The sequence below is a fragment of the Periplaneta americana genome, chromosome 14, assembly GCF_040183065.1.
Source record: "Periplaneta americana isolate PAMFEO1 chromosome 14, P.americana_PAMFEO1_priV1, whole genome shotgun sequence".
Lineage (NCBI taxonomy): Eukaryota > Metazoa > Arthropoda > Insecta > Blattodea > Blattidae > Periplaneta > Periplaneta americana.
Window position 1 is genome coordinate 24764960 of NC_091130.1, and position 22616 is coordinate 24787575.

The 22616-nt window shown below is 34.0% G+C and overlaps 1 long non-coding RNA gene across 2 annotated transcripts in view; it reads left to right on the forward strand.

Moving 5' to 3' along the window:
* The window catches only part of LOC138713977 (uncharacterized), a 201053-nt gene extending 180957 nt beyond the window's left edge, over positions 1 to 20096 (forward strand). For both annotated transcript variants that reach the window (XR_011336016.1, XR_011336017.1), the window contains exon 3: positions 19953 to 20096. This is a non-coding gene — a long non-coding RNA (uncharacterized lncRNA). The remainder of the gene's footprint in view (positions 1 to 19952) is intronic.
* Positions 20097 to 22616: the final 2520 nt, after the last annotated feature.

Below are 22616 nucleotides of genomic sequence, written 5' to 3' on the forward strand. Positions count from 1 at the left end.
TAAATGTTTTCCTGAAAGTTTGTGTTCTTTTATTAAAAAAAAAATAGGGAAACTTACTTTCTGGATGCGCCTCGTATACGCAAAATATTCCTATTAAATACCTCTCGAAGTTTCGATTTTCCATTCATAAATTTATCGTGACATTATCTATGATAATTCAATGGAAAATAATTGTGCGGACCTAATAACCTGCGGGCGATACTAACTAACGGAATTTGTCTAACAGTTCTCCCAACTCTGTACGGACTCGATAAAAAAAAACTGTCCTCCATATAATCATATAAGGTTACCAAGGTAACCCGACTTTTATACGAGTCAAACACTACAATTTGACGTAATACCCACTAATTTCAAATCATAAAGCCATTATCAAAGATAATAAATCCTGAAACAAGCAAGTGCTTGCATTGGTTTCATAGAAACGAGCTTCGATATTATTGACAGATAAAACAACTACCTACTATAGACGACATTTCTGTTGACGTAACCCAGGCAACCACAGAGGGGAGGGGAGCAGTTTACTTGATATCGTATGCAGCAGTACTAATCAACGTTTCCTGTTTCTTGGAAAACAAAAAAAGTACGAATGCAGGTGGTTTAAAAGAGTTCACCTCCTTCTCCCCTCTACATCCGCCTCCTACCGACAAAAACAGGTGAAAAGTGAGACTTCTGGAAATAAAATTCAGTTCTATTTTCAAGTAAGCAGGTTTATGATACAATACTGAATAAAATTAGATAATGAATTGCAAGAGAAGTGCTCATTCTTATGGACATTGCAATTCGAGGCAACATTTTTACTCTCACAAGTAAGAAGAGAAAGTATTGTGATGCTCTCATTTTGTAACGCTAATCCAGACATGACGCCTTAGATCACGACGCTACGTAATTTATAAATTGTCCCGCGCCGTGGCGTCGTGATCTAAGGCATTCTGCCTAGGACTCCCGTTACGGAAAGCGCGCTGGTTCGAGTCCTCATGGGGAAAGAAATTTTCTCATGAAATTTCGGCCATTGTATGGGACCGGTGCCCATCCAACATCGTGATGCACTTGGGGAGCTACGATAAGTAGCGAAATCCGGTTGCGAATACTAGCTATAACGGCTGGGGGGATCATCGTGCTAACCACACGATATCTCCATTCTGGTTGGATGATCGTCCACCTCTGCTTCGGCATGTGGACGTGAGGCCAGCAGCCGGCGGGTCGGTCTAGGCCCTTGACGGGCTGTAGCTCCACGGATTATTATTAATTTATAAATTAAATCTAATATCTTTATTTCTAAGATTACAGATTGTGTGCAAGTCAGAAAATTAAAGGAACAACAAATGAACGAGTGAAAAGACGAGTAAACCACCGACCAAGAGTGAAAATAAGAACAAACGAATGATTGAAAGACAAACAAACGAACGAGTGAAACGCAAACAAACGAAAAATCGGAACAAACGAACACGAGTGAAAAGACGAACGAACAAATAAATACGAGTGAAAGTCAAATGAATAAATAAACGAGTGAAAGACGAACGAACGAACGAATGAGTGAAAGACAAACAAACGAACGAGATAAGGACGAACAAACGAACGAGATAAGGACGAACAAACGAACGAGTTTCGGACGAACAAACGAACGAGATAAGGACCAACAAACGAACGAGATAAGGACGAACAAGCGAACGAGTTTGAGACGAACAAATGAACGAGTTTGAGACGAACAAACGAATGAGTTTAAGACGGACAAACGAACGAGATAAGGACAAACAAACGAACGAGTTTGGGACGAACAAACGAACGAGATAAGGATCAACAAACGAACGAGATAAGGACGAACAAACGAACGAGTTTGAGACGAACAAACGAACGAGTTTGGGACGAACAAACGAACGAGTTTGAGACGAACAAACGAATGAGATAAGGACGAACAAACGAAAGAGTTTGAGACGAACATACGAACGAGATAAGGACGAACAAACGAACGAGTTTGAGACGAACATACGAACGAGATAAGGACGAACAAACGAACGAGCTTGAGACGAGCAAACGAACGAGATAAGGACGAACAAACGAACGAGCTTGAGATGAACAAACGAACGAGATAAGGACGAACGAACGAACGAACGAGTTTGAGACGAACAAACGAACGAGTTTGAGACGAACAAACGAACGAGCTTGAGACGAACAAACGAAAGAGATAAGGACGAACAAACGAACGAGTTTGAGACGAACAAACGAACGAGATAAAGACGAACAAACGAACGAGTTTGAGACGAACAAACAAACGACTGAAAGAACAAACGAACAAGGGTGAAAAAACAAAGGAACAAACAAACGAGTGAAAGGGCGATCGTTCATACAAATGAGTGAAAGGACAAAAGAACAAACTGACGGATAAAAGGACAGACGAACGTACGTACGAATGAAGGAATGATCAGTCGACTAAACCAATTGAAAAAGGAACTGAATGAATGAATGAATGAATGAATGAATCAATCAATCAATCAATCAATTAATCAATCAATCAATCAATTAGCATCAAATGAAACATTTGATATATCAATAAAACTATGACAATTGTATTATTATTATTATTATTATTATTATTATTATTATTATTATTATTATTATTATTATTATTTCAAGACGTAAGTGCAAGTTTGAACCAATAAATTATTGAGATTTGCGATAGATTAATTAGTTTAGGAAATTGTATATTTATTATGTAGAACTACATTTGTATATAGATCTTTTGTTAAATTATTAAGTTTTGTACTTTTTTGAACAATATCAATAAAGCTATCTATTATTATTATTATTATTATTATTATTATTATTATTATTATTATCATTATTATTGATATTAATCGAACTTAAATAAAAAAATAATGATTAAATAAAATGAAAAAAAAAGTAAAACCCGAATTTCTCCATACATATTAACCTAAATATAATTTAAATTCAGTAACTAATCATAAGCTTATAGAAATAATAATCATTAACAAAATTAATTATTAATTATTTATTAATTATTAATTTATTAATTATTTAATGAAATTAATGAATTGTAATAAAATGAATGTTTCACTGTTTCATTAATGAATAAATGAAAGAAAGAAAGAAAGAAAGAAAGAAAGAAAGAAAGAAAGAAAGAAAGGAAGAAAGAAAGAAAGAAAGAAAGAAAAAAAGAAAGAAAGAAAGAACGAATGAAAGAATGAAATAAAGAATACATAATTGTAATGAGCTAGAGGGAAAAATTAAGAGAAAGATAATCTGAAATGGTTCTATACAAATCTCTAATCCTTACAAGGGATTTTGGGACTTAGAGAGAGAGAGAAAGAAATAACTCGTCCGGCCTTAATTAAGGATGGCCACGAGGATCCGGAAATTAATAATAAAGAAATATAATCAATTAAATATGAATATTGTTATAAAAATAAAATGTAGTGTAATAATTAAGCACTACTGATTATCAATTATAAAATAAAATCTTAGAAGATGACTATAAAATTATACTTATAAATAAAATATTTTATTTAAAATTAGCATATCCTTAATGCAAGCGCTAAGTCTGTGGAATGCATCAGTCTGAACGGGGACGGACCTAGTAGTAAACGTCGATGCGTGTAAACAAATGCTATTCAAACATTGATATGGCCGCGCCTGATGACCAATACAACATCTATCTGCCTTCTGTCACATAACGCAGTGGAGGAGGGAAGGAGGCCAGATTTATAGCATCATAGTTTTCAGCGAGGAGAGCAGTAAGCAAAGCTTTCAGGTAATCCGCATCGGTAGACAAATATCGATTCGCATATATCGCCACTAGATGGCAGTAAAATCGCCCAAACCGACAGATGATGGGGATGGTTCGGCGCTCGCTCTATAGAGAAGCCTTAATTTACAGGGGTACCAAAACAAAAATTGACAGATAATCTGGCAATATATTCTCGTTATATTTTTTTACCTCTGCTAAAACTTTACAGAGGGGAAAAAAGTATGGAATATATATGTGGGAGAATTTTTATAAAGAAATATTAGAAAGTCGAAGGGTAATGGCAAAATATATGTATAATTTCTTGTAATGTATATGTATGAGCGTATATATAGGATTACAAATAACACGTTACGACCAGTTTCATTCTTTTATTACGTCTACTATTTGAAATATATTTGTGTTGTTGTTGCTTCATACGAAAAGGGTTAAATGGATAATCCGATATAAAACATACCCAAATATACTGCGAACGGAAACTACAGAACTGTAACAGATATCTTTCAGTTTTCTCTTTATTTGGGCATTTATTTCTTTACTTATTTACATACTCAAAATTTATTTAAGTGTTATATGGTCTACTTATTTACTTTTATATGTACCTAATTTCTTCATGTTTTTAATTGCATTAATATATGTATTTTATTTGTTCAAATGTTCACATATATTTATTTATATATAGTCAGATATTTGTTTATATACTATTATACATACTGTATTACATATAATATTATATATTATTCTTCATATACTTGTTGATTCACACTCGTATAGATATCCATTTACTTACTTCCTTATTTACTTACACATTTACTAATTCACTTATTGAATTAAGCAGTTACAAATCTCTTTATTCATTCATTCATTCATTCATTCATTCATTCATCCACCCATTCATTTATTTATTTTAGATATCTACTTATTCATCCATTTACTCATTCATTCATTTAGTCTATTTATGTCTCTTTTTTCCTCATTTATTTATTTATTTACTTCCACACGTTTTTATTTATTATTATTATTATTACTATTATTATTATTATTATTATTAATAATTTTATTATTATTATTATTATTATTATTAGACTATTATTTGTACCGTACATTTGTTGATCCGTACATTTGCTTACATATTTCTTTATTTCCTTATTGTCCACACCTGTGGAGTAACGGTTAGCGCATCTGGCAGCGAAACCAGGTGGCCCGGGTTCGATTCCCGGTCGGGGCAAGTTACTTGGTTGAGATTTTTCCGGGGTTTTCCCTCAACCCAATATGAGCAAATGCTGGGTAACTTTCGGTGCTGGACCCCGGACTCATTTCACCGGCATTATCACCTTCATATCATTCAGACGCTAAATAACCTAGATTTGATACAGCGTCGTAAAATAACCTACTAAAATTTAAAAAAAAATCATTATTTACTTATGTCTTATTTAGTTAGCCAGTTGTAGACTAATTTATTTATTTAATAATTATATTACCCATTAATTAATTTACCTGCTTATTTATTTGCGTATTGAATAAATAATTTATATGTTCATTCAGCCATAAACTAATTTATTTTGATTTACTTGTTTGTTTAGGATTTCAAACGTATTCTTATTTATTTATTACTTATTTATGTATTCATTCATTTATTTACTTATTTATTTCTTCACTCAAATACTTATTATATCTGCAGTGCTCGGGAAAAGTGACATAAGTCAGTTTCCACAAACCTTTTTTGATAATTTATTGACAATTTATTTACACTGGTTTATATCGATTTGATTTTTTTCTGTATGAATTATTGTAATGGGAGAAATACGTATGTATTTTTTTTCCAAGCGAGCACATGTTCCGTAAGTTGTCAATAAATTATCAAAAAAAGTTTGTGGAAACTGACTTGTGTCACTTTTCCCAAGCACTGCAGATGTAATCATTTATTTACTTGTATACTGCTTTATTTATTTGTTTTTTCATTCATTCGTTCTTTTATTTATTTATAGTGCCCTTTATCATATGACATATATTTGATGTCAACATTTACATCCATGTAATGTGGACCTCACACTTTGTATCCGGCGCCACAATTACATTCATTACAGATATACCTTTTGTAGACGCTCTTATAATTTAACTTTCGACCGCATTTAAATTGATTAGTATTCCCACCTTTAAAACCTAACAACTTAATTTAGATCATTCAAAAATTGCTACTTTTACAACTCTCTTCTTTATTTTCAGTACACTTATATCGAACATAATAATACTTGTTACTTACTTACTTACAAATGGCTTTTAAGGAACCCGAAGGTTCATTGCTGCCCTCACATAAGCCCGCCAGCGGTCCCTATCCTGTGCAAGATTAATCCAGTCTCTATCATCATATCCCACCTCCCTCAAATCCATTTTAATATTATCCTCCTATCTACGTCTCGGTCTCCCTAAAGGTCTTTTTCCCTCCGGTCTCCCAACTAACACTCTATATGCATTTCTGGATTCGCCCATACGTGCTACATGCCATGCCCATCTCAAACGTCTGGATTTTATGTTCCTAATTATGTCAGGTGAAGAATACAATGCGTGCAGTTCTGTGTTGTGTAACTTTCTCCATTCTCCTGTAACTTCATCCCGCTTAACCCCAAATATTTTCCTAAGAACTTTATTCTCAAACATCCTTAACCTATGTTCCTCTCTCAGAGTGAGAGTCCAAGTTTCACAACCATACAGAACAACCGGTAATATAACTGTTTTATAAATTCTAATTTTCAGATTTTTTGACAGCAGACTAGATGATAAAAGCTTCTCAACCGAATAATAACACCATTTCCCATATTTATTCTGTGTTTAATTTCCTCCCGAGTGTCATTTATATTTGTTACTGTTGCTCCAAGATATTTGAATTTTTCCACCTCTTCGAAGGATAAATCTCCAATTTTTATATTTTCATTTCGTACAATATTCTGGTCACGAGACATAATCATATACTTTGTCTTTTCGGGATTTACTTCCAAACCGATTGCTTTACTTGCTTCCAGTAAAATTCCCGTGTTTTCCCTAATCGTTTCTGGATTTTCTCCTAACAAATTCATGTCATCCGCATAGACAAGAAGCTGATGTAACCCGTTCAATTCCAAACCCTGCCTGTTATCCTGAACTTTCCTAATGGCATATTCTAAAGCGAAGTTAAAAAGTAAAGATGATAGTGCATCTCCCTGCTTTAGCCCACAGTGAATTGGAAAAGCATCAGATAGAAACTTACCTATACGGACTCTGCTGTATGTTTCACTGAGACACATTTTAATTAATCGAACTGGTTTGTTGGGAATACCAAATTCAATAAGAATATCATATAATACTTCCCTCTTCACCGAGTCATATGCCTTTTTGAAATCTATGAATAACTGATGTACTGTACCCTTATACTCCCATTTTTTCTCCATTATCTGTCGAATACAAAAAATCTGATTAATAGTCGATCTATTACGCCTAATACCGCACTGATGATCCCCAATAATTTCATCTACGTACGGAGCTAATCTTCTCAAAAGAATATTGGACAAAATTTTGTACGACGTCAACAAAAGTGATATTCCTCGAAAGTTACCACAGTTGGTTTTGTCCCCCTTCTTAAAAATAGGTACAATTATGGACTCCTTCCATTGTTCTGGTACAATTTCCTTTTCCCAAATAGCAAGTACAAGTTTATAAATTTCGCTATATAATGCACTTCCACCTCTTGTATTAATTCTGCTGGAATTTGATCGATACCTGGAGACTTGTACTTTTTCAGATTTTCTATTGCAATTTCGACTTCTGAAAGCGTGGGTTCGGGTATAAATGGCTCAGCAGTTTGTATTTCAATTTCGTCGCGATCATTTCTATCTGGCCTATGTACATTTAGTAGTTGCGCAAAATGGTTTTTCCATCTGTTTAGGACTGATGGAGAGTCTGCAAGCAAGTCGCCATTCTCATACTTGATCACGTTTACCCTTGGCTGATATCCGTTCTTAAATTCCTTTAAACCCTTATATAAATCTCGAATGTTTTTATTCTTACTATTTGTTTCTACCTCATTCAGTTTTTCCTTCAAGTAACCTCTCTTTTTATTCCTAAGTGTACGACTTGCTTCCCGTCTTTCATTGAAATAATTATCTCTCTTCTCCTCAACTGGATCCTGTAATAATTTCAATTTTGCCTGTTTCCTTCTTTCTACTGCAATGCAACAATCTTCATCAAACCACGGTTTCTTTTTCTTAGTTTCATAATAACCTATGCTCTGCTCAGCTGCAATTTTGATACTATCTCTGATATTTTCCCACACGCTATTAACATCTAATTCTTTCCCAACTTCGTCGGAACTTTAATAATACTTGTTACTAAAACATACTACACTATTGTCCAATATGTTCGTTATTATGTCTGTGCCCTTTATCATAATACTAGATTACTTTACGTTCTTTAAATCTACTACATGGACCTGACAGTTTATTCATTCATTCATTCATTCATTCATTCATTCATTCATTCATTCATTCATTCATTCATTCATTCATTCATTCACTCATTCATTCACCCATTCATTCATTTATTCATTCATTCATGCATTCATTCATCTTCATTTAATGATTTACTCGTATCATTAATGTATTCATTCATGATCCATTTATCAATTTATTTATGCATTCATTAATGTATTCATTCATTCATTCATGTAATCATTTATGTATATATTTTTCTACTTATTTATCTACGTATTTATTAATTTACTTATTTGTTTACTTATATTTATTTATCTACTCGTTTACATATTAATTTATTTTTCTTTTTTTTTTTAATTTCTGTCTTCTATCATAGAAAGGAATACTTTATGTGCTTTAAATGTACAACATGGACATCCTAGCTTTACTTCCTACATCAAGAAACCATGACAAGGATTAAGTTACTTTCAAAATGCACCGTTCTCAACTCGGTTTGAACTAGCGACACTCGAGTCCAATAGCTAGGATTATAGCTCTTGACCATCGAGGGCGACATGAAATACAACATTTAGTAAATAGAAGTAATGAAATTTGGTACCGTAAGTACACGAAGTCGGGTCTATCGACATCATTAATTTCATCCCTTACACAAGAGAAAGGATAAAAATGAATTGTTGTATATGACGACAAATATCGAGCGCCCTATCGCTTTTGCTACCTAGCTGTCAGCAGTTCGAGGAAGTAGAGGTCTTTATCTATCTGGCAGCTAAGTCACTGTACACCTAGGGGTGGGGCCCGGACAGATGTGACCCCAAGAATAAACAAGACAAGACGAGCCTGGATATTTTTAATTTTTCAGCATTGTTTCACCATAGTCTCCTTAAATGAAACAAGATATTAATTTTTTGGTAGGAGGTTTTGAGTATTTGTACAGTGTCATAAATTTAGAAATATTAACAGTTCTGGAAATTTGCTCTTTGTATGAATCCAAAAGATAGGGTTCTCTTAGAAGTTACCTAGAGTAGAATCATTTAAGGATTTGGATATTTATTTTACACACAACTTATGCTTTAAAATGCACTTAAATCACGTGGTAATTGATGCATATAGAAAATTAGGATTTATAATCAGAAATACAAAAGAATTGAAAAATATAAATACTATTGATACTCTATATAAAACTCTAGTTAGGAGTAAACTAGAGTATGCGTCTGTAATATGGTCACCTCAGTTCCAGTCCCATCAGATGCAAATAGAAAGGATATAGAAAAGATTTTTACGTTATTTATATTTAAAAAAAAACATCATGTGCCGTCTTATGAAAAGAAAATTTCATATAATCAGTTACTTTTTTAATTTAATTATAAAACTTTAACATCTCGACGATTAATAAATAGTCAAATTTTACTCTATAAGACTGTTAACGGTATATTGAATAACTGTGATTTTCTTAAATTCCTTCAGTTCAATGTAAAAAAAAACAGAATTACGTCACAGGCAACCTTTTATTATTCCTATTCCTAGAACTGTTTTCTTCAAGAACTCTCCATTGTTTGTTATGTGTAATACTTAAACTCTCTGTCTTCAAACTGTGATTCTCAATTAGATTTCAGTTTCACAGTTGACAAATTTCAAACAATATTAAAAAGAATTGTATTCCCTTAGATATTTAAATTGTGAAGAAGTGTATTATAATGTTTTTACTCTAGTCTTTAAATAATTTTGCATCATTATATTGACATTTGGCACTATATTAACTGCAATACTATATTCTAGCGGGCGGCCGGGTAGCTCAGTTGGTAGAGCAGCTGGCTACGGACTGGAAGGTCCGGGGTTCGATCCCACGTGGTGACAGGATTTTTTCTCGTTGCCAAACCATCAGAACGGCCCCGAGGTTCACTCAGCCTCCTATAAAATTGAGTACCGGGTCTTTCCCGGGGGTAAAAGGCGGTCAGAGCGTGGTGCCGACCACACCACCTCATTCTAGTGCCGAGGTCATGGAAAGCATGGGGCTCTACCTCCATGCCCCCCAAATGCCTTCATGGCATGTTACGGGGATACCTTTACCTTTACCTTTTTACTATATTCTAGCATCTATTACCGTTATGTATTTTCTTTCTTTCGTTTGTGTTATTTGTTTTGTTTTCCTTATTATGTAATTTGTGTATGTATCTGTGTAAGCCTGCTTCTGTTGGTGGTGGATTTAAATAAATAAATACTTTTCTCTCACGATGGAAAGCGACGTATAATATCGGAGCGTTTGAGTTCTCTTCACCCATAACATGGTACAAATATCCGAAAATTCTCACAGCAATGGAAGCACCGTAAATGTCTGAAATCATACACACATCTCACGTATTTTTCCACCTGAAAATAAATGTAAACTCAACCTAAGAAACGTCTTCACACGCATATTTCACCAGCAATAAAAAATGTCAAATGAAACCTCCTTTTTAAAAGAATCATTATTGCTATGCGTCATATTTAAAACGTATTTAAATGCAGGTAATAATAATAATAAATTTAGCTTCCCTTATGATATTTTGATATTTGATATATATTTGGTCACAGCACTTCTTTACATGTAATGGTGTACCTCACATTTCTGTATCCGGTGCCACCATTAACACTTACATTAACACATATTTGCAGTACATGTCTACACAACTTCTACCAATTAAACTATGTACTTTTTTTTATTATTACTTGTTCAATCTCCCTTTCAGTATTTCTCCTACATTTCGTTTGCTATTCTCTATTTGATCATTAATCGTAATATATCTAAATTTATATATGCCTTTCAAACCCCCTTTTTCCTCTAACTACTATTCACTAAGATTTCAATTTCACTTATTCTCTACAAATTATCATATTGAATTATTTGCCTTACTTGTTCTTTGACCTTTTCTCCTATCTGTCTCTTATATTCATTTACTGTTCCAACGTTCAAATTTCAGTACTAATTTTATGCTGTCACTTGTTCATTTCTTTTAACCCTTTTTCACTTATCACTCATTCATATTTGCGCTCACTTTCAACTTTCTCTCTATTCCACTTACACCTAAACCTTTCACAATACTCTCACTTCCTATAAATCTTATATTTCTCTCTACACATCAGCTTATACACTTTCTCGCTCCCCTATACTTCTCTATCATTTACAATTACAATTATCCTTTACTAGCACTTTTTGATCATCTCCCCACATTTATTAATCGTATCTATTAACATTGCTATATCCTCAGCTGTCGCAGGTTCTGACCTTTCTTTACTGCTTGTCTCTGCTTTATTTCGCTTCCCTTATGAAAAGGTTGCCAGATTTGACAAAGCGTATTACATATAATTTGGAAACACACCTAAAAGGTAAAATGATATACATTTCAAACGGTTAGGGAATCGAATATACAAAATGTCAGAAAAATTTACACCTAAGTAGCGTTTCTGCTCATTTACAGTTAAGAAAGCGGGGGAAAAAAATATCATCAGATATACCGCGAAAAAAATAATAGTACGAATTTATTGGGATTGATATCTAAACCAATTAACAGCAATCGGTTAAGATAACTTGAAATTTCCACTATCACTCCCATACAAATGATTTCTCTATCTGAACCGATCCTTTGAGGGCACTAATGGCTATTTCCTTCACAATTCTGTGTGTTAGCCCCAGGTCTTTACATTTTTTGGCAAAGAAGGAGGGTATGGTACCACGTGCTCCCACCATCAGACCTATTACATCAATGTGGGACAGGCTATATTTACCTTTATGCTCGACCATACCGAAATGTAGTAATTATACACCTAGTAGCAGTCCTTTAATGCATGTCATTAAAGTACACCTATTCATTAAAGTACAGGTGTTTTCAGCCAATGAAAACTCAGCTTACAGGTGTTCAGCCAATAACGAGTCAGCTTTGTACCATTATAAAACCGCAAGTATCGATTATTCTCGGATATGCAATCGAAAGAGAATTAGCGAAAAGTCACGGAGGCTGGAAATCCAATACTGTCGCAGAAGGTTATGTTGTTACTATAATAATTAGCGTTAATTGTAAATAATATTCAAATAAATTCAATTTGTCATCTCGTTTTTCAATGTCTAATTCAATAATCAAGGTTACACCAAGTTTAACGGGATTACACAAGGTCAATGACATTATTGTTCCTCGGAAAAAATCAATACTTTCGCGTCTGCGTACATCTCACAATTCACGATCTAGAACAAGGTCACTTCCGATCTTGTCAGATACAAATGAAATGTATCTGAATAATTTTAAGTTAGAAATATGGTCGAGCATAAAAATTCGTATGAAACTCGCCTATAATGGTAATTAAGAAGCTCGTATGAAAATTATGAAACTCGCTTGCGCTCGTTTCATAAACATCCATACTCGCTTCTTAATTACTATCATTATAGGCTCGTTGCATAATGACTAATTATAGAACGGGATTGTTGGTTCATAGATCCGTTTCTTTTCACTGTCCACCTCATGCGGTTGATCTGCATGTGTCTCAAATCTGATAATAATAGCTTGTTTACAGAATATGAATCTCATAAATCATATCTGCAAATATATCTCACTACATTGAGAATTCGAGACAAAAAAAATAAATAAATGGTAACCCAGCAACGCGCGCCTCGATATATTTGAATACGTCAACTGTATCTCTTGACAGTAAAGCTAGTGTATGATGTGTTGCATACACTGTAGGATGACGACGTTGGTTATTAGGAAGCCGGGCTGTTAATGCATCAAACACTTGTTACGAGAGATCAGAACAGCTTTACGTTATTTACGCATTTTTACGTATTTGTGGGGGTGGTAAAAAAAAAGTTGGAGATAGTAGGGCCGTCCCTCAATTTAAACAAAGCCGTGATGTTGAGCAATATGTCATTATATCCTTTGACAGGCTATATGATTTACAAGAAAAGCCCTCAATCAAACCAGCAATATTTCTATCCCCTCCCCTCCACATTCTCTCTTCCGTATGGTGACAACCAATGTTTTACAGCAACCGCAAAGCCTCTGTAACGTCAAAGCGAACAGATGTCATAAAAAAGCATGTGTATTTGTGTGCCTAGCCCATCACACATCTATCTCTGCAGTACAAGTTAATTGCTATCACAATATCGGAGAGCAGACGTGTTTGCTGTGCGAAATGGCCTCTTGCCATGGAGGTGCTAAAGCAAGAGAGACGCTTAATCCGCAAGTGTCAAACAACAGATGGATGGGTATACCTCCCTACCTCTTTTTTATATTTTTTATGTACATCATAAATTTGTTAGTACATTTAGGTTTGGTCACAAATATGTTTTTTATGGTCCACCAGATATACACATGGTCGGACTTTTTTTTTCCTACCCATCAGTAATAACAAACACGCTTAACAGCGACGTGTGGCGTTCAACCTGGGTTTTTAGCGATTGACAACATACTGGAGGCTTTTTTGTTCGCGTTTTGTTTGGTTTCGATACGTAGTTTATATCATGTCAGCAGAAATATAAAGAATAGGTGTCATTTAATGACACATGGTCTTTCGTTATACATATTACTAAATACATTAAAATAAACAACATAATTACTAGAGATTCATCAGTTATCTTCGATCAAATTCTTAAACATTCCTTTCTATTAAAAATGTCTCCTGCTTACCCCAACTCATGTCAGGACCTATTATGATATATAACTTATATACTGATAAGCCTTACTTACTTACTTACTTACTTACTTACTTACTTACTTACTTACTTACTTACTTACTGGCTTTTAAGGAACCCGGAGGTTCACGGCAGCCCTCATATAAGCCCGCCATTGGGCCCTATCTTGAGCAAGATTAATCCAGTCTCTATCATCATATCCCACCTCCCTCAAATCCATTTTTATATTATCCTCCCATCTACGTCTCGGCCTCTCAGCTAACACTCTATATGCATTTCTGGATTCACACATACGTGCTACATGTCCTGCCCATCTCAAATGTCTGGATTTAATGTTCCTAATTATGTCAGGTGAACAATACAATGCGTGCAGTTCTGTGTTGTGTAACTTTCTCCATTCTCCTGTAACTTCATCCCGCTTAGCCCCAAATATTTTCCTAAGCACCTTATTCTCAAACACCCTTAACCTATGTTCCTCTCTCAGAGTGAGAGTCCAAGTTTCACAACCATACAGAACAACCGGTAATATAACTGTTTTATTAATTCTAACTTTCAGATTTTTTGACAGCAGACTAGATGACAAAAGCTTCTCAGCCGAATAATAACAGGCATTTCCCATATTTATTCTGCGTTTAATTTCCTCCTGAGTGACATTTATATTTGTTACTGTTGCTCCAAGATATTTGAATTTTTCCACCTCTTCGAAGGATAAATCTTCAATTTTTATATTTCCATTTCGTACAATATTCTGGTCACGAGACATAATCATATACTTAGTCTTTTCGGGATTTACTTCCAACCCTATCGCTTTACTTTCTTCAAGTAGAATTTCCGTGTTTTCCCTAATCGTTTGTGGATTTTCTCCTAACATATTCACGTCATCCGCATAGACAAGAAGCTGATGTAACCCGTTCAATTCCAAACCCTCTAATACAATCAAATAATAATTGACTTACTGAAATTCTATTTCACCAAAACGTTTGAACGGAGCCGCCATTTTCAGTTAACTGTCTATGCTGTAAATAAATGACGATCGCAAAGCATGTTTTATAGTACCGTAAAGAATTTGAAGTTTGAAATGTTGGTAAACAAATAAACAAATGGTAGGAAGATGATAAAAACAGAAGAAAGTATATAAAGGTTAGAAAAAATAAAGTACTCTAATACAATAAAATAGATATTAATTGACTTCCTAAAATTCTATTTCACTAATGTTACCTTCAACAAAATGTTTGAACAGAGCCGCCAGTCGACTATCTATGCGGGAAACAAATTACGATCGCAAAGCATGTTTTATAGTACCGTAAAGAGTCTCCTACTTACCCCAACCCATGTCAGGACCTATTATGATATATAACTTACATACTGATAAGCCTTACTTACTTACTGGCTTTTAAGGAACCCGGCGATTCATGGCCGCCCTCACATAAGCCCGCCATTGGTCCCTATCCTGAGCAAGATTAATCCAGTCTCTACCATCATATCCCACCTCCCTCAAATCCATTTTAATATTATCCTCCCATCTACGTCTCGGCCTTCCCAAAGGTCTTTTTCCCTCCTATCTCCCAACTTAAATGCATTTCTGGATTCACCCATACGTGCTACATGTCCTGCCCATCTCAAACGTCTGGATTTAATGTTCCTAATTATGTCAGGTGAACAATACAATGCGTGCAGTTCTGTGTTGTGTAACTTTCTCCATTCTCCTGTAACTTCATCCCTCTTAGCCCCAAAAATTTTCCTAAGAACCTTACTCTCAAATACCCTTAACTTCTGTTCCTCTCTCAAAGTGAGAGTTCAAGTTTCACAACCATAAAGAACAACCGGTATTATAACTGTTTTATAAATTCTAACTTTCAGATTTTTTTACAGCAGACTGGATGATAAAAGCTTCTCATCCGAATAATAACAGGCATTTCCCATATTTATTCTGTGTTTAATTTCCTCCCGAGTATCATTTCTATTTCTTACTGTTGTTCTCAGGTATTTGAATTTTTCCATCTCTTCAAAGGATAAATTTCCCATTTTTATATTTCCATTTCGTACAATATTCTGATCACGAGACATAATCATATACTTTGTCTTTTCGGGATTTACTTCCAAACCTATCTCTTTACTTGCTTCAAGTAAAATTCCCGCATTTTCCCTAATCGTTTATGGATTTTCTCCTAACAAATTCACGTCATCCGCATAGACAAGCAACTGATGTAACCCGTTCAATTCCAAACCCTCTCTGTTATCCTGGACTTTCCTAATGTCATACTCTAGAGCAAAGTTAAAAAGTAAAGGTGATAGTGCATCTCCTTGCTTTAGCCCACAGTGAATAGGAAACTCATCTTACAGAATTTGACCTCTGCTGTACGTTTCACTGAGACACATTTTAATTAAAGCCTACTAACAACAATTCAAGGACCCTTGCATATTTAATAAAGATACTTTTTTCTACTTATTTTGATCGTATTTTATGAAAAATTTGCATTACTTTTTCAGACATATATTTTTAAAGAATCATGAAAAAAATCACTACTTATTCAGAAGTTATCCAACTTTTTCATGTCTAAAATAACTCAATATACATATATTTTCTATCCAAGGGATGTCTTTCACTACAAACCCAGCATTCTCTAATCTTTCCCCTTTTCTATCTTCCACTCAGTCTCCGCATACGATCCATACATCTTAACGTTCTCTATTATCCGATATCTTATTTAGCCCGAACTTTTCTCCCGTTCACCATTTCTTCCTGTTCATCCTTCTGTAGAGACAGCGTGCGTCCGTTATATTTGTAATATTCGTATGTATGATCATGTTTCCCCGTCTTTGCAAACTCTGTCTTGGCTAAGGCTAAGCGATCGACGAGCCCTGCATTCTCTTGTTCTCTTATTTCAAATTCTGCGCACCGCTACCCCAATCTATTTGGCTTCTCGTTTTCAAAATTTATCCGCATATCATCAGCTAAGTACAAGATCTCATCATAACAATTTACTCATTATACCCTACCATAAGACATCTTTATATTCTTCATCTTATACAGTTTCAGTTGCTAGAAATTGGAACTCGCTACCGAGTGATGTAAGGGGTTGTTGGACAATAGCTTCATTTAGGTCAAAATTACATAAATTCTTACTTAACAGATTAATTACTGATTAATATTTATTACATATAATGAAACTAACATCTGTACATTCTTATTATTATCATTAATTTCTCTAAATAGATTTACAACACCTCTAATGGCAATTACATTAATATTCTCATTATAGAAATATATTTTAGATTTATATATTATTTTGTTTTTTTCTCCCTGTAACATAGTTATAGTAAGCTTATATTAAATTAATTTTCATCATTTTACTAGCTATCTCAAATCTCAAATTAATTATAACTGATTGAATTAAATTAGCTCATAAATTAAGTTACTACTTTACCTTATAGGTTTATCTAAATTTAAAGAAATATGTAATCTACTAGTTGTTAAAACTGAAGAATATTGCTGGAGAACCTTTTAAGTGTAGTGTAAATATTCGTAATTTAAATATGTATTGTATTAAGGCTGGTTGAGTAGAAGAGAAGGCCTTATGGCCTTAACTCTGCCAGCGAAAATAAAACATTATAATTATTATTATTATTATTATTATTATTATTATTATTATTATTATTATTATTATTATTTCTTCTTTGCTAATGACCTTGTCATTTCCTCTTTCCCTTCCTGATTCTGTATTTTTATTTCTTAATCCACTCTTTTCAACAGTTTAATTTCTTATTTAGTCTATCCATTTCAACACGCTTCATTCTTTTCCACCCACATTTCAAATGCTTCTAGTCGTTTTTCTTTACTTCGTCGTAATGTCCATGTTTCTGCCTCATTAAATGCCACAGAACACTTCACAAGTATTTTCCTTAGTTATTTCTTCCAGAGGTCCGCAGAATATGTTCTTTTTTCTATTAAAAGCTTACTTGGCCATTGCTATTCTCCTTTTGACTTCCTGGAAACAGCCCATGTTACTGCTTATAGTACACTCCAAGTATATTGGAAGCTGTTCACTTGTTCTTCTGCCTCATTCGAATTCGCAGGTTCAACTTGTTTAGTTTTCTTTCGATAATCATGGCATTAAACGTGTTTCTATTTATATATTATATACATACAGTATCTATATTATTAGTTCCTTTTATTGTATGCATGCTACTAATTGTATTTAAAGGGTGTAAATGATATGTTGTTATTGAAGTGTTGTATCAGTGAAGAATTATGTTGTGTCAGTGAAGTCTGTTGTATCAGTGAAGAAGTATGTCGTGTCAGTGAAGTGTGCTGTGTAAGTGAAACGTGTTCCTGTCAGTGAAGCTTATAGTTTATAGTGGCAGTGCAAAGTATTTGAACAGTGAAATGTTTTTGAAGTGTTAGTGAAATCTGGATAGAATCAGTGAAATGTGTCGTAGTTCCAGTGCAGTGAGTGAGTTGACAGCGAAATGAGTATAGTGTTGAAAGGTACTTGTGCAGATATGAACGTATCATACTCGTGGGTTTTAGTTCGATCTTAGGTTTAAGATACAAATTAGATTTATTTCAAATGTTATTTTAAGTGATCGTTTCATTTAATTTAGTATATTCCCTGTTGTTGTTGTTGTTGTTGTTGTTGTTATTATTATTATTATTCATTATTGTTAGTATTAATTATTAGTATTATTATTAATTGTATTTTTAATTAATAAGTTTATTATTGTCATTATTGAGTGTAATTAGTTACCACTGCTACCGGGTATATACACATTGCAGTGTGAATAAATACATTCACATACAGTTCCACAATTTGGAACATCTGGCCGACATCGATGACTGACCATTAGGATCCAGAATACAAAGCAGAGATTAACTTAAAAATAAAAAGCAATATGACTTGCGGAGATAAGACAGAACAATGATAAATTAAAAAAATGAAATAGGCTACAATTTTATTCGAAGAAACATGAGATGAAAGTAGAATGAAGAGTAATGAAATGAAGTAAATAATATTACGTAATATTATACAAGTGAATGTGTAAAATGGATAACGAATCTATCAATACCATTAGACAAATTTTGCCAATGTCCTCATTAGAAAATTTAAGAGAAATGAGAATGGTATTGGTTACCTTAAATTAAGTTGCCCTAGCGCCAAAAAGAAGTCCTTTCACTTCCCATGTATTAATATTCATTTTGTATCTCTCACTGAAGTGAGGAATACATGGGTTGTAAATAGACTTCTTTTCATCGTTAACGTTATTGGCTTGATGATCATCCATCTCAAAACGGACAGTGGGGTCAAGAATGAGGCTTCTTTGATTCCGGTGATCGATGGCTATGTCTGCTCTTCTCGTTGACCCATTGTCAGCCAAGCAGTGCACTTCTTCGTAAACCTCTCACTTTGCCTTCCGAAGAGTGGTTGCGATGGAGCTTCTCACTTTATGGTGGCGATTGTTTCTCAGTAGTTCTCCTTTAGAGCAATAGCCCAAAACATGCCCAAGGGTTTCTACTTCGCTGCATTCTGGATGATGACAGTTTTGATCTTGAAAGGAACGATCTGGCACAGATCGTACTGCTGTGATGTTTGTGGACATCTTTATGGCATTGGTCCACTATGAGGATGATATCCCTCTTCTATTACTAATCCAGAAGTTGTTTTTTGGATCTTCGCTGTAAGTCACCACTCCTTTACTTTTTTGTGGAAGATGACACCAATTATTAAACGATCTTAGCCCTAACTCAGATCTTAATCTTCGTCCTGTCATCGAATGTGCTTTTGCGTTGTTGGAAATGTTATTTTAAATACGAACAAAATTCCGTAAGTTCTAAACAAATAGTGATATTTTGAAACATGTGCAAATTTGCAATACGAATCTTGTCATTAACGATCAAAGTAAAAGGACAGGGGGTACGTTTGTTAAACATGCCATTGTCCGTAAGTTTTTTATATGACCTGTAATAAGATTGAGAAAACTGAACCCAGAACTTTAGCATGGAAAGCCGATGATATCGCTAATTAGACAACACATTAATGTGCATCAATTGACTGCTTTTCATTTATTCCAGAGTGAAGACGGGCTCACCACAAGATGATCAGGACCTGCTGAGACGGATAAACAAATGAAGATCGCAGTTGGCAATGTAACATATTGTTATTGAGTTTTAAGACCTTGTGCATATCAATAAAATGTTATTTATGCTCACGCTTAATATTTTCTGTTTTTTTTTTCTTTCCTTTAAGACTCACAGGTCTACACAAACCCAAAACTGTAAATGTTAGGAGTAGTGAAATTTAAGAATATGTTTTTCGTTAAACTCGGGTAGTAGCGGTTCAGATGTTCGCCCTATTTCTAGTAGGGACGTGCTTATTTATTCGCTGTTACGTGAAGTATACTGGAGATCTTGAATCTACATCTCCTTGAATCTTTGTTGGTAGTTGAAGGTGCAGAAATTCTCTCAAAAATCCATCACAGCTTGCCAGAATAATAGTTGCCTGAGTAATCTGCAGAAAGTGGCACCTGTGTTGAAGGAACAGATTAACTCTGGGCTAAGTCCTGGGGATCTTACAAGGGTCACACTTTTTAAGTTTGTCCAATTTTACATCCTCGTGATACTGGGCGTTCATTTTCAGCATACAGGTTTGTATTAACTGAAAAAAGGCGTACCTTCACAAAGGAAAACCTGAAAATTCCTTATAGTTTATAGTCGTGTAAACTACGACGAAAGCGTTCGCATGAACATAAGTGAAATTATTTGATATCTGTTGTCAGATTTTTGAAAGTAAAACTATACTCACACCATAACCACACAACAATTCAGCCTACGTAGAACACATCATAAACTCCAAACATAACTAGAGTAATATAGACACATACATGGAAATACTGCACATTCAATCAAAAAACCAGAAACTCGATACTCTAGAACAATGCGAAATTTACAGACACAGAAAAACACGCCCACAACAAACCTCAACACTCAATTGAATTTCAGAACACACACACATTTCGATTTAGTCATGAATACCGTCACCTACGGAGCTTATTTCCGAAGACATTCTAAGCAAAAGCTGTCATATAAACATGGGTCCTGTTCTCAATATTTTCAGAGATGCACCAATTTGTTGTTAAAATACCATTTTTCTTTAGTTCGAAGTGTAAAAGAATGTTGCAAACAGAGAATGAACTATTCAGAAATATATTTCCTTTAATTGGCTAGTATTCTGAAACTAAAAATATGTGTTATTAATTCCTTAGTTGCTTTGTACAGATTTTTTTTTTTTTTTCAATTTTTAACTAAAAATTACATTATTCTTACGCACTTATCATAATTTACAGATCTCACGACTTCTAGCAACTTAATTCTTTATAGTTCAATTTAGCATCCTAATGTACAGTCTTAAAGAGTTTACAAGAGTGGCGTGATTTCTAACAGTTCTTTTACGTAAGAAGAAATATAATTTTGTAGTTTAAAATTGAAAAAAATAATCTCTACGAAGCTACAATGTAATTAACACCATATTTTCAGCTTCAGCATACTATCCAATTAAACAAATTACACTTCTGAATAGTTTATTCTCTAATTGCAATATTCTTTTACTCTTAAAACTAAAGAAAGAGATATATTTTTAACAACTTCAAATTAGTGTAACTCTGAAAATATTGAGAATAATACCCATGTTTATATGACTTTTTTTGCTCAAAATGTCTTCGGGAATATGCTCCATAAGTGGCGGTAACTTTTCGAGAATCACCCGGTATAGCGTCTGAATGAGATGGTGATAATGCCAGCGAAATAAGTCCAAGATCCAGCGCCGAAAATTACCTATCACTTGTTATTTATGGGCTGAGGGAAAACCACGGAAAACCTCAACCAGGTAACTTGTCCCAACCAGGATTTGAACCCAGGCCCGCTCGTTTTACGGTCAGGCATGCTAACCGTTACTCCACAGCGATGGACGAACTTCTTATTATTACTAGCCGTACCAGTGCGCTCCGCTGCACCCGTTAGAAATAAATATAAAGTAATTACATAATTAAAATAGGACATTTGACCCAGGGAACATTCGTGTTTGATAGAAGGATAAATCGTTTAATATGTTACTTAATTTAAATTGTATTTAAATAATTAAAATACGGTCATTTTGTTCCAGAGACACTCAGTTGGTGCAATGACAATTCCTTTAACATGTTTCTTAATTGTTATTACATGCAACCATAGTTTAATGAAGATGGACATATCATTTAGTTTTAATATGTATACTTTATATTACTTGCTATATGTTTCAGAAGTTACTGTAATATCATGGTAGAATTATGTCCATCTAGAGAAACTACACTTTCCAAGGGTGAAATAATAATTAAACAACTAATTAGCTTCCGATATTACTTCATACAAACACAGAAAAAAATCTCTCTAGGCTATGTTCAATAGCTTTCGATTGTTGATGTCCAAGGCCCCTTATAGACGAAGTCATTTGTTTTTATTTCAGTACAGCGCCTTAGATGGCGTTGTTATTGTAATTTTAAAACTCATTTATCTCATTAAATATCAGTCCTATCAAAATTTTGTATAGAATAAAACTTATCGGAAATTATTTTTAAAGAAACTTTTATGTAACATTTTTGACGAAAATTGATAATAAGGGAGATATTTCGATTAATTTAATTCAAGACCCCTTATAACCCCCCCTTTTAAATAAATTATTTTGAATGTCATATAGCCTAAAAT